Source organism: Protopterus annectens, chromosome 2.part0 (assembly GCF_019279795.1).
Source record: "Protopterus annectens isolate FY-2018-M chromosome 2.part0, PAN1.0, whole genome shotgun sequence".
Lineage (NCBI taxonomy): Eukaryota > Metazoa > Chordata > Ceratodontiformes > Protopteridae > Protopterus > Protopterus annectens.
In genome coordinates this window covers 584,891,997-584,905,002 of record NC_056728.1, presented here as the reverse complement: position 1 = coordinate 584,905,002, position 13,006 = coordinate 584,891,997, and positions in this window count along the sequence as shown.

Genomic DNA, 13,006 nt, shown 5'->3' with positions numbered 1-13,006 from the left:
GATGGGATAGAAACATCAAATGAGACAGACCAATGATCTGATCTCACCAGGGAAGAACATACTATGGGAACAGTGCAGCTGTAACCCATGTTGGTGAGAACCAAGTCTAGAATGTTTTTTCCCCTTGTGGGGGATGAGACAAGCTGATCTAGTGTGTTAGAAGTAATGAAGTCAAGGAATCATTGGGTGAGTGTATTAGTGCAGAATAGTTGACCCAGTCTGTGGTGGGGTAGTTGAAGTCACCAAAGATCAGGTTGTTAGGGGGTACCTTGATGGAGTCAAGTAAGTCCAGGTAGGAGGATTGACTGTCCTGAGTCATGGAAGGAGGGGTCTGTAGCTGGCTATAACTTGGATAGGTGTCTTGCCAACTGTCAGTTGCACCTGGAATAATTCCAGTGCATCATGCTGGCAAACCAGTCTGGAGGTGTGCCTGTCCTTAATGAAGATAGAGACTCCGCCACTTTTAGTTTTCCCAACCTCAAGTTGGAGTCAGAAAATGTGGAATGAGGTATAGCCTGGTAAGGCAGGGGCACTCTCCACAGCCGTGAAGCAAGCTTTTGTGACCACACAGACATCTGCATCTTCCAGTGCAAGGAGAGCTCTAGTAAGTCCATTTTCAGGTTAAGACTCCTAGTATTATGCAGCATGACCTTCAATTTACTTTTTGACAGATCGTTTATGTTGTAAGATTTGTCTTTGGGACATAGCCTAAAAAAGGCACAATGGGACGGGGGTCAAGAGCCTTAGCCAAGATCCAGAATCCCAGGGGTGACAGGTGGAAGCCATCTCTGGCAAAGAATTGAGGCCTGTCAACCATGTCATCCCAGGCAGACAGATACTGGATTGCTTGTTGATGCTGAGGATGAATGTTTTCCAGTTTGGAATTTGTTCCTTTTTACACTTGGATAACAGTTTCTTCCTTTTGTTGCAAAGCCTGTTGATATAGGATGTCCACCAGACAGGTTTGTGTTTCCTTGAGGAGCAGGTTTTAGTTATGTTGGGTATGGCTGAGTCCATGCAGTTGTACAGCTACTTGTATACTGCATTAGCATACTGTTCAGCATAGTTATCTACATCCTCTGAGGGTGGTTGTGGTATGAAGTTACTGATACCCTCCCTTAGGAGGTTGTAGTCAGCTTTTGAGAATTTTTTTAGCCTGGTTACGGCTGGGGGGGGGGGGGGTAGTTGGATGGGATAGAAACATCAAATGAGACAGACCAATGATCTGATCTCACCAGGAAAGAACATACTATGGGAACGGTGCAGCAGTAACCCATGTTGGTTAGAACCAATTCCAGAATGTTTTTTCCCCTTGTGGGGGATGAGACAAGCTGATCTAGTGTGTTAGAAGTGATGAAGTCAAGGAATCATTGGGTGAGTGTATTAGTGCAGAATAGTTGATCCAGTCTGTGGTGGGGTAGTTGAAGTCACCAAAGATCAGGTTGTTAGGGGGTACCTTGTTGGAGTCAAGTAAGTCCAGGTAGGAGGATTGACTGTCCTGAGTCATGGGGGGGGGTCTGTAGCTGGCTATAACTTGGATAGGTGTCTTGCCTTTAGTTGCACCTGGAATAATTCCAGTGCATCATGCTGGCAAACCAGTCTGGAGGTGTGCCTGTCCTTAATGAAGATAGAGACTCCACCACTTTTAGTTTTCCCAACCTCAAGTTGGAGTCAGAATATGTGGAATGAGGTATAGTCTGGTAAGGCAAGGGTACTCTCCACAGCCGTGAAGCAAGCTTTTGTGACCACACAGATATCTGCATCTTCCAGTGCAAGGAGAGCTCTAGTAAGTCCATTTTCAGGTTAAGACTCCTAGTATTATGCAGCATGACCTTCAATTTACTTTTTGACAGATCGTTTATGTTGTAAGATTTGTCTTTGGGACATAGCCTAAAAAAGGCACAATGGGACGGGGGTCAAGAGCCTTAGCCAAGATCCAGAATCCCAGGGGTGACAGGTGGAAGCCATCTCTGGCAAAGAATTGAGACCTGTCAACCATGTCATCCCAGGCAGACAGATACTGGATTCCTTTGGAAAGACACCAAAAACTAAGCCGATTGTAGAAGTCAATTATTTTTGTTGGTGTTGCAGTATAATTCTTGGTGATGGTAGGATGCTATTTAGGGCTAGGGTCATACCTTCCTGGGACACATACTCTGAGTGCTTAATCATGTCTCTCTTCATATAGTCCAGGGAGATACATCTCAAATCATTCACACCAACATGGACAATGACAGAGTCATACATGTACCTGTTGTGCAGAGACTTAAGTGTGTGTGTGATGTGGCAGATTCTGACACCTGACAGACAACTGACTGGGACCTTCTCCTTGTTGAGCCTGGTGAGGGGGACATTAGTGTGTCTCACAACTGAGTCGCCAATCACTATTATGTTAGGTTTATTGTTATGCCTTATGGGCTGTGTTGGTTTATTGTTATGTCTTATTAAGCTGTGGTTGTGAGACACTGGTGTGTTGTTTACTGTGTGGAATGTGTTTGCAGCTGTGTGTGGAATGTTTGTGAGTGTGTTTTGGGGGTCTCTGTTGTTTAGGTAAGTTTTTATTGAGGAGCTCTGCATAGGTGGGTGTGTGTTGTGCTTGGCTATGTGGGTAGTGTGGTGTTTGTACTGGCAATCTCCTTTTTGTCAGCAGTACTGACTGTGGCATGAGAGAGCACAAATTCCAGGTTACTGATGTAGATGCATTTCTTGTAAGAAGAAGAATTATGTGCTAGGAGAAGAGGGCTGTCAGTGAACATAAGGCAGTTGCTGGACTTGTGTCAGTATGTCCACATTGGCCAGGCTGGCAGGAGAAACTGACGGGAATTGGCCAGACATAGTGTTTTGAATACTTGGTGGACTTATGGAGAGAGGGTTTTGATAAAGATTTGTCCACAAGATCGTAGACCACAAAAACCTTCCGAAATGTAAAACAACTGGCCTGAAACACAAGTGCTAAAACCAAAACTAAGATGCTTAGAATAACAGATAAATTTAATCAGGCTCCTAACAAGCAGTAATAAATGTAGAATAACAGCACACACCAAAGCAAAATAAGATAAAGTAGATAGAACACAGTTACAGTAAGAGCAGCTGAATAAAGTGTAAAAATATTTTTTTCTTTTTTTTTGTTAAGTGGAGAGAGAGGAAACAAAAGATAACTCAAGACTAAGAGACTAAAGGGGGTTGGCCTTCCCAAATGCTGTCTGTGTACACAGTAGACAGAGCTGATGAGATGGGACTGGTAGGAGTGTTCAAAATCAAAGAAACAAGGGGGTCATCCTTCCCATATGATCTCACTGTACTTAGTTGAGTGAGCAAATGAGATGGGTTTGGGAGGAATGTCCAAAGACAAATTTACAGCAGGAGTGGGCAATTCCAAAGCCACCAAGTTTAAGAATACAACAACACTCGTGCAGGAAATAAACTACAGAGAGAGAGAGACCACCAATATTCAATTAATATTCAAAGAAACAAATAAATGCAGTACAGTTTTGTTAACTATTACTGAAACAGAACAAATGCAAAAAAGTATACTTTTATCAGCTTTGTATGTCTTATGTTATGTATTCTTTGTGTTATATATTGATAATCTATATTTTTAAGGCTATACCTTTAAGAAAGAATTTCTAGTTTAATGAGCTGTGTCATGTGATTTTATACTGATTGTATTTAAATGAGGCTGAAAAATGTCTTTCTTTACACACTGAAGAAGTACGCAAGTCTGAAAGCTTTGTGATCTTGTGATTTGGATGTATTAAAGTATGTTTGGATTTTATTTCTATGTGTCAGGTGTTTCCTTACACTGAACTTTTGCCAGAGTCACAGACTTATGAAACAGAGTTATCTGATTACAAGCCAGCTCAACAAATTGAATTAAAGGCAGTACTGCAAAACAGTATGGCAAAGATCAGTAAAATATTACTAGTGACAGTTTATGCAATAACAGTTATTACTATTTATCCAAGAAATTGTTGACAGTAATGTTAAATCAATGCAGCATTCAGTAGTAGTGAAAGAGTTGAATAATGTCAGCTAAAAGAACAGCTACATGTAAGGCAGTGGGCAGAGATCTGTACACTGAAAACATTATTTTGTAAATTACCAGCTGTGGGTCACAGAGTAAACACAGAAAATGGAACAGTTGAGATTAATTTTATAAAGGTGCAGAAATGCAAAAAATGTTGAAATATTAATACAATGTTAGATTACTCATTTGAGATTATGACAAGGACAAGCAATGCCACTGAGGTTTCCATTTGATTTAATAATGAAGGTACAGCCTTTCCATTTTACTGTACAGTTTGGTTGCAGACTTACAAGAATTTATTTATTAGTAACATAGGTCTACTTCACTACAATACATTATCACTTTGCTTACAGACTTACCAAATTTATTAGCAGCACATGTTTATTTTATGCAGAAAATGTAAATAAAGTCAGGGCAACAAGCAATGCTATCAGTTTATAACTGTTAAAGCTGCAAATGTTATTTTAAGGACCTGATACTGCTTTTTTGTGCTTTGCAGATATTACTACAAAAAGACACACTGTTGGTTTGCATATTTGAATAATTTCCAGTTTGGTTTTAAATACAGTCAAGAAAAAAATATTATATGTGCCACCCAGACATGCACCAGAGACGGGGGGATTGGATAGCCAAACTGTGCATATCTAAGGACACTCGGACATTAAGGTAGCTCTTCCAGTACCCCAGCAGTGACTGGGAGAATGCAGAGTAAAGCCTAAACTTGGCAACAGCTGTGGTGCACAAGTGAAGTATCAACAGAAAGACAAGACCACCAAAGCCAGAAGTGAAGATTATTGTCTTTATTTATTTATTTATTTATTTATTGATTGATTGATTGATTGATTGATTGATTTTTGTTTACTGGGAAAGACCAGTGGGCCAAACAGAGACAATTTTCAGTGGAGGCCCTGGGAGAAAAGCTCCACAAAAACACACATAGAATATATAGTACATCTCAAGACACGCTTTTTAGTATATACAGCACAGTGGGAGGAAAACATTTCCTAGCAGTAGTACATTTATAATATATACACACACTTCATACAGACATAATAAACTAAATACAATGTAGTACAACTATAGTTGACAGGGAAGTATGGTGAAAATAAAATGCTTGTATACAACCACTTGATACACACATAATAAACTAATTACAAGTAGTGCAACTATAGTTGACATGGAATTAACGGTGAATATAAAAATGCTTATATACACACACTTGATACACATAATAATAATAATAATATTTTTATTTAGTTTTGTACAGTGAATGTATTTCTGTTATCTAAAGAAAGTATTCTTTATAATTAAAATGTGCATATGACAGATGTGCATTTATACAGATTAGAATTAAAGCAAGTATGCAGATGTTTTATGCTTTCAGACAATAGTATAACAGCACTAGGTTTCAGTTTATGCTTTTATCTGTGTTCAGATAATACTAGCAGAAAAAGTATTAATTTAGTATTAGTTTAGTTAGTTTTCAGAGTATTACATTTATACACAACTATGCTACATGTTCAGTATATGTATCACATTTCAGTCACGTTTCAGAATATGACAGTTATAAATTCAGTATAGTACATTTCAGTCAGATTTCAGAATATAGCATTCATACTCAGTTATACATTTCTAGCAGCATTACTTCACATTATTCAGTCATTAGTTTTAAGGATACAGTGACAGAATTAATTGTAACTGGCTTATTACATTATACATTTCTAACAGCATTATTACATCACACTTCACATTATTCAGTCATTAGTTCTAAGGGTAAAGTGACAATTATTTGTAACAGGCTTATTAAGATAAGTTATCTAAAGAATGTCATAATAGTTATTTAATACACAAGGTATAACAGGTCAAGCTTGATTTGCCAGTGAATTTACAGAATGCAATGCACATTACCTAATAATTATTGTACATCAGACAGAAATTAAAAAGACACTGACATGGCATGCGCAAGTACAGATATACAGAAAGCATAGGTTTTAGTAAATGTACTTCCACTATTACAGCAGATAGATATTTACAGGATATTTAACACAGACATTTAAAGGCAGGCATCTATTGCAGCACATATACATTAAAAGGCTAAATAGACAGGATTATTAGTAACAAATTTAGCTGAAGATTTACAGAAACAAATTAATACATAATTATGCTTCAAGATACATATATTTTAGGTGTAAAAAAGAGAGTTTGCAAGTTACAACAAGTTAAAGAATTGCCCAGTAATAATTAAATCATAAAGTTAAGAGATTCAAGACCATAAATGCTCAAGTGACATCTAGTGGTCAAAATTTAAATTGCAAGTTTATTTGCCAGATAAATAAAACTTATTTAATAACTATTACAGTAGTTCGAATCTAATGATCATTATAGTATCTTTTGCATACTATATTAATAGATTTATAAAGTATTGCAGCACTAAATCCCATTTCAGCAATTTCAGAGAGAATTGTAACAGAATACATCCTACATAAATACAGTTAGAACAAACCTCACAGAGACCTGAAAGTGTAATTTTACTTCTATGTCTTAGGTTAGTACTAAGCTATCTGCCGTTGTGAGCCATTTAAAGCCTAACCAATTACCACATGTGAGAAGCAAACCCTGTACCTTGTTGCTGTAAAGTAAACACCCTAACCATTATCTCAGGAGGAATTGTAGGATTAGGTTTCATTTAAATGTAGCTTGTTAGAGGAAAATACAGTATTCTCATTGCATAGGTCTAGAAATGCATCTATATTAAATCAGGCCTTCATATTTTGCATGCAGTTTCAGTGAATGCACTTTCAATCACTGAAAATAACATTCAGTCAAAAATACTAATAAGAATAAACTGCGCTGCCAGAATGTGTAGTACATTGAGTACAAAAAGATCTTGTTTAGATGGTATGAGGCATAGGAATCAAGGTTAAAGAGGAGTGTAGAAATTTACAGGGTGTTGGTATTATTATGAAATATTTCAGACACAGTTAGCTCATTCGACTGATATGCAGAAAGTCATTGCAGTGCAGTTCACAGAAGTCTGGTACAGACACTTAAGAATGAGTGCAAAAGTCAGGTCAAATATCAAGCATTCCAGAATATTAATTATAGTACTCAGGAGGTAAAGAATAATTCTGAGTATAATGCGTGCAGAACCTACAGACATTATTATGCAGTCTGTTTCAGTTCATCAGTACTATTATTGGAGACAGTAAGATTTGATTCATACTTCCACTGTACATAATAAAACATTCTTAACCAAACTACAGTGTATGCAGCCTTTTACTCTGAAAGGTACCAGAAGATTTGTCACATAAAGGAGAAACTGGCATCTGTTTAGCACAGTTCTGAATAACTAAAAACAAAGACATTCATACTAGTCCCATTTCCATTTCTTCCAGTTATTTCCAGTTCATTCCAGTATTCTACAGTCCTACTAATCCTTGCAACATGAGTGATATGTTTTATTACTAAAGACAGTATTCATAAGCTTCAAACAAGCCATCTCCATAACTTCAACAGGTACAATGATTCTTAGAGTAAAAACCAAAGCATTTAACAATTTGATCTATTCCCAATGGCTTCAAGAACAGTCATTATCATCTGTTGTGTACAGATTATTTAGTGGTAACCTCTGCCTGTCCTATTAGGTAATGTCTGACCTGCTGTTATTTGAATGACTATGACTGGAACACATAGCTAAGGGAGCTCAAACTATATCAGAGAACCTAATACTAAAAATGAACATCAGAAACACAAGAAAGTGACACATACATTACACAGCACCTTCCAAGAACATGGTATAAACTTCTACTTAGTATCAGAAGTCAGCTATTAAATATATGGAAAGTAAAATATATTAACATGGGGTTATGGCCATCAAGCTTCCAGTGGTGGCTAGTGACTTCAAAACAAAGGGGGACTGCAGGAGACAGATGAATGGGTGGGGTCAATGGGAAGGGATGTGACCAACTAGAAAGGGGCGGAGCTATGCTCAAAACCACAAAAACTGGGACTTTAATTAAATACACTGAGAGTCCAATCAATACAAAATGAAGTGGAGAAGAAAGAAAAAATATTTCAATGCACTGGCTACATGACAGCTTACTTAATATCTAGATGGAAACAAAAAGGTTGTAAGGCATGAAAAAATAAATTATTTTTTAAATACATTACTGGAATGCCAGTCAAAATCAAGTATAAAACAAAAACAAGCAGCACTCAACTCAAACCACTTCTCCTTGCACTGCAGTTCTAATTATAATTTATATTCAGCTTTATTAAAGTACCAAGTAACATGCTGAAAGTAGCAATCTCTGTGATACTGATCACCCCCACTTGTAAAAAATGTTTTTTATCCAAAAAAGACCTGCTGCTTGACAACAACTATCTACTTGTTTCATGGGGAAAACATGATCAAAGTAAAAAAATGAACAGCAAACAACAAACAAGCTCAAGATAAATCGCTTAAAGGATTACTGTACAGGTTATGGACCACACATGATAGATTGGGATTCTGTTTAGTTTACAGGTCAAGCCTGCAAAGATGACTGTAAGTCTCCAACAAATGTAATGAGCTTCTGAAAATACTGTAATCCTGTCCTTTATTACAAATACTGTCATATGTATTTCAATACCTAAGGCTTATACATTATCTAGTTATGTAAATATTCTGTACATGGCAACAACAGAAAGGCTTTCAATGTTGATAATTCTTTAACAGTATGCTTATTAAAGCTTACTTGCATCTTACAATCCCAGACAAGCTTAACTGATGGTCATTAAAGCATTGCTACTTAAACACAGAGCAACAGGGACTGCAACAACATGCATTTTCTGAATAAGAAGCATAAATCAACAGTATAAAAATATGGCAGAAAACCAGAACATTCTGCAAAATCAAGGACAGATGAAAAGCCACTGTAGTACTTGTATCTACCTTGGATGGGGGATACGTTGCACACTTACACTGCATAACTGCTCCTTGCTTTGCTTGGACACATCCAGAGTCACTACATGGGAGAGTGGGGCACAACAAGAATGTCACAATTTGAAATGTCGCTGGCTGATAGTGATGGCCCTGACACATTTGTCATACCTCTCAACTTCAGAGCAAGAAATCTGGAAAAAGCCATAAACAGAAGTGGGACAAAGGCCCAAAAATAAGGACAATTTTTAAACATTGCTCTTATAAACTGAGAAAGATAATTGAATAGTAGTTCTTGCATTAGTATGAATTTTCTGAAGGGTATAAAATCTGAAACTCAAATGTCTGTCATTTTCTAACTTTAAGTCTTTAATGATTTCCCACTAATTTGCCAGAAAACCACAATTTTATGAAAAAATGGACCAAAAATGGGATGTAAAAATATAAAATGGCCACACAATACAGTTGGGAACCTGTCAAAGAAGGGACACTTTTTTAATATTAGTACTGTTAAGTTGAACAGCTGACAAAATAAGATAATCTACATGAATTTCTAAAGTGAAAGTAATCTGTAACTCTGATCATTACAATTATTTATTAATTGTAAACCCTCCACATTTCCTTCAAAATTGCCATTTTTCGAGGAATTGTTAGGGAAGAGCAACATTTTGAGCCAAAATCAGGGATAGTTGAGAGGCTTGGATATACCTAATTCTATAAAGCAATTTATTTGCACATACCTCTCAACCTCTTAACACAGGAGATCTGGACAAGGCCAAATATATTGGGGGATCAAACAAACAGTACTAAAAATTGCTCTTGTATAAAATTAAACAGTTAATGGAATAACAGGTCTTGCCTTAACATGCAGTTTTCTGAAGGGTATGAAATCTGAAACTCAATGTCTGTCATTATTAAGTGACTTAGTTCCTAAATGATCTGCCAGAAAACCACAAATTTTATGAGGAACAAACTAAAAATAAGAAGCAAAAATCTATTCATTCTGCGAAAATCTGGGCTGTTGAGACATATAGTTCAGTCAGGAGAATTGTGCAGCAGAAATCCTACACAACATACTTAGCTCCCTGGGTGTGGACAATATGTACCCCCCCAAAAAAAATGAAGATCTAAGAGAAGTGATTACTTCAATCTGGCTTCATCACTTTCAGCAACATTCAGACTCAATCAGTGAAAATATTCAGTGACAAAAAAACTTTGTGCTTGTAGACAGTTGTTTTAACTGGTTCCTAATCGAACACATCCAACCAAGAACTGGGAGGGGGCATACCTAAGATGATCAGATAATCAATAAACACCTTCCTGATTGTATTAAATTATATTCCTTGTATAATACAGGACAGTTGTTAGACGGAATTGTAAATTTATTGTTTTGAACATTTTTCCAGTAAACAATGAAACAAAATGCATGCACCAATAATGACAGAACTGCCCAATTCAGAGTATTTCATCATAAAACCTACTCAAACTTCTACAGTCCACCAGTATCAATAAATATGCACAATCTCTGCAGAAGTAAAAGTCATCTAAATAATTCCACATTATAAACATCTGTAACTAATGAAGATGTTGCTATTAGCAAACAACTTTATATTTCATTGTTTAATCTACAAAAAGTACCTGTTACCCTTCAGGAATAAATTGCCTATGTTACACTAAAAAAATGATAAGCTAATAATATTGCAATAGGGAATGGATGGTAAACATAACAGGTTCATAGTTAGTAGGTATCACCGCCAAAGAGGACATTCTCAGGATTTCAGCATCTACCCCCTTTAAAAGTACAACACAGTACAGTATCAGCAATGCACCTAAATACTGTGGGAGTAGAACCCACAGCCTTCTGCATCAAAAGTAAGTATTTAACCTGTTATGCTATTAACAATGCAAGCAGACTCAGCATAATCAGCACTAATCTTCTCTTCCCCTGAAGCTCTCAGTTCCTTACAAAGTGCACTCAACACTCAACTGTAGCGCTCAACTGTGTGCACAAGAAATCTGGAAAAAGACAAAATTTATTGGGGGGGGGGCGGGGGCAAAAGCCAAAAAAAACAGGGACACATTTTAAACATTGCTTGTATAATCTTGGAAAGTTGCTAGAATAAAATGCTGTGTTACATCATGCATTACACTGCCAAGTCTTGATCCCAGGACCCTGTGCACTACAATCAAAGCAGCATACCACTATGCCAAGTCAGCTGTTTCTTGAAAGATGGGAAGACTGAAACTTAAATGGCTATCATTTAGTGAATTCAGTTCTAACCATAGCTCTCAGCCTCTTAGAAAAAGCCAAAATTTATTGTGAGGGGGCAAAAGCCCAAAAACCAGGGACATATTTTAAACATTGCTTGCATAATCTTGGAAAGGTGCTAGAATAAAATGTTGTGTTATTACTATGTATTTCACTGCCAAGTCTGGAACCCAGGACACTGTGCACTACAGTCAGCGCAACATCCCACTATGCCAAATCAACTGTTTCTTGAAAGATGGGAAGACTTAAATGGCTATCATTTAGTGAATTCAGTTCTCACCATAGCTCTCAACCTCTTAGCATGAAACACCTGGACAAAACCAATAATGGGGGAATACAGCCCCCAAACGCATTCAGTGAATTCAGTTCTCACCATAGCTGTCAACCTCTTAGCACAAAAATCCTGGACAAAGCCAATAACGGGGGAATACAGCCCCAAAAATTGGGAAAATTTTCAAATATTGATCTTATAAATAATTTTAAAATATTGATCTTATATACCTAGAAAATTGCTAGAATAAAAGGTTGGTCTGAAATTCAAATGTCTGTCATTCACTGATTACAAAAATTAAGAAAACCACAGATTTTATGAGGAACAGAACAGAACAACAGTTTGTTTGTTTGTTTGTGTCTTTCGGCTTTTCCTGGTTAGGGGTCGCCACAACGGAACAGAACACAAATATGAGGCAAAAATCTCAACAGCTTTCACAAGTGGTGGTGGGCAGGGAATTTTGGTTCTTGCTACCTATACCCAAGGTGCAGGGTTTGAGCCTGAGTAACTCTAGCCACCAGGTATATTTAACTGGGGCATTCTACACACACACACACACACACACACACACACACACACACACACACACACACACACACCTCTTTCCCTGAGAGACAACCTGTATATATTCCTGTGTAGCATCAGTATATTCCTTCAGCAGTGGATGGAGTGCTAAATACAAATCCCCTTTCCCTTCTACCCCAGGAGCCAATCAGTGGAGGATACAGTCCAATTTCTCACCTATATGACTGCAGATGTTGCAGTCCAATCTCATTCCAGTCTATGTGTTAACAAATTGCATAGACCTCTGGGCATTTGATGTACAGATGCCTCTCTTTGTAATCCAGACTAGTGAAATGGCAGTCTAGATGAGCATGCATGCGCAGTACCAATCCGGACTGGTTAAACAGCAGTCTGGATAGGAACTCGCAGATCACGCATTTGCAGTTCCAGGAATCTCAGAGATCTTCGTTGTATAGCTGAGGGGTCTGCAGTCTTCCATTCTAATAGCAGAGCCGCCACTGCAAGTTTCTTGAAAAACAGCAGGTTTTAAGTTTGAAAACTGAACCTGCAAACTTTTACTGGGAAACTTAGTGACTATTGTACAGTGACATTCATGAGGACTGCAATCTAACTAATTGCTTTTATTACAGTGATATCCATGAGGACTACAGTGAATTAACTGAGTTACAACATATGGGCTGCATGCTTCTTTAACTAGTTGATGTAGCATTTAGAAATGTTATCAGCACCATTTCTGAACATGTGTCAGTTTCAAATAAAGTTCAGTCAGGAGTAACTTCTGGTATTATCTGCCTCTGCCCTAATTTCTTTGTTTGATTGCTGGAATACTTACAACTGCAGTATATGATTGTAGCTCTCATCACTTTGAAGCTGGCATGGTAGTTTCACAGACCTTTTTAGGAGTAGAAATTATTTTTAATCAAAAAGAGGACTTTTGACATACTTTCTTCTCTGTGAGATTGTCTTGTTAGAAATAACTCTAAATAATAATTT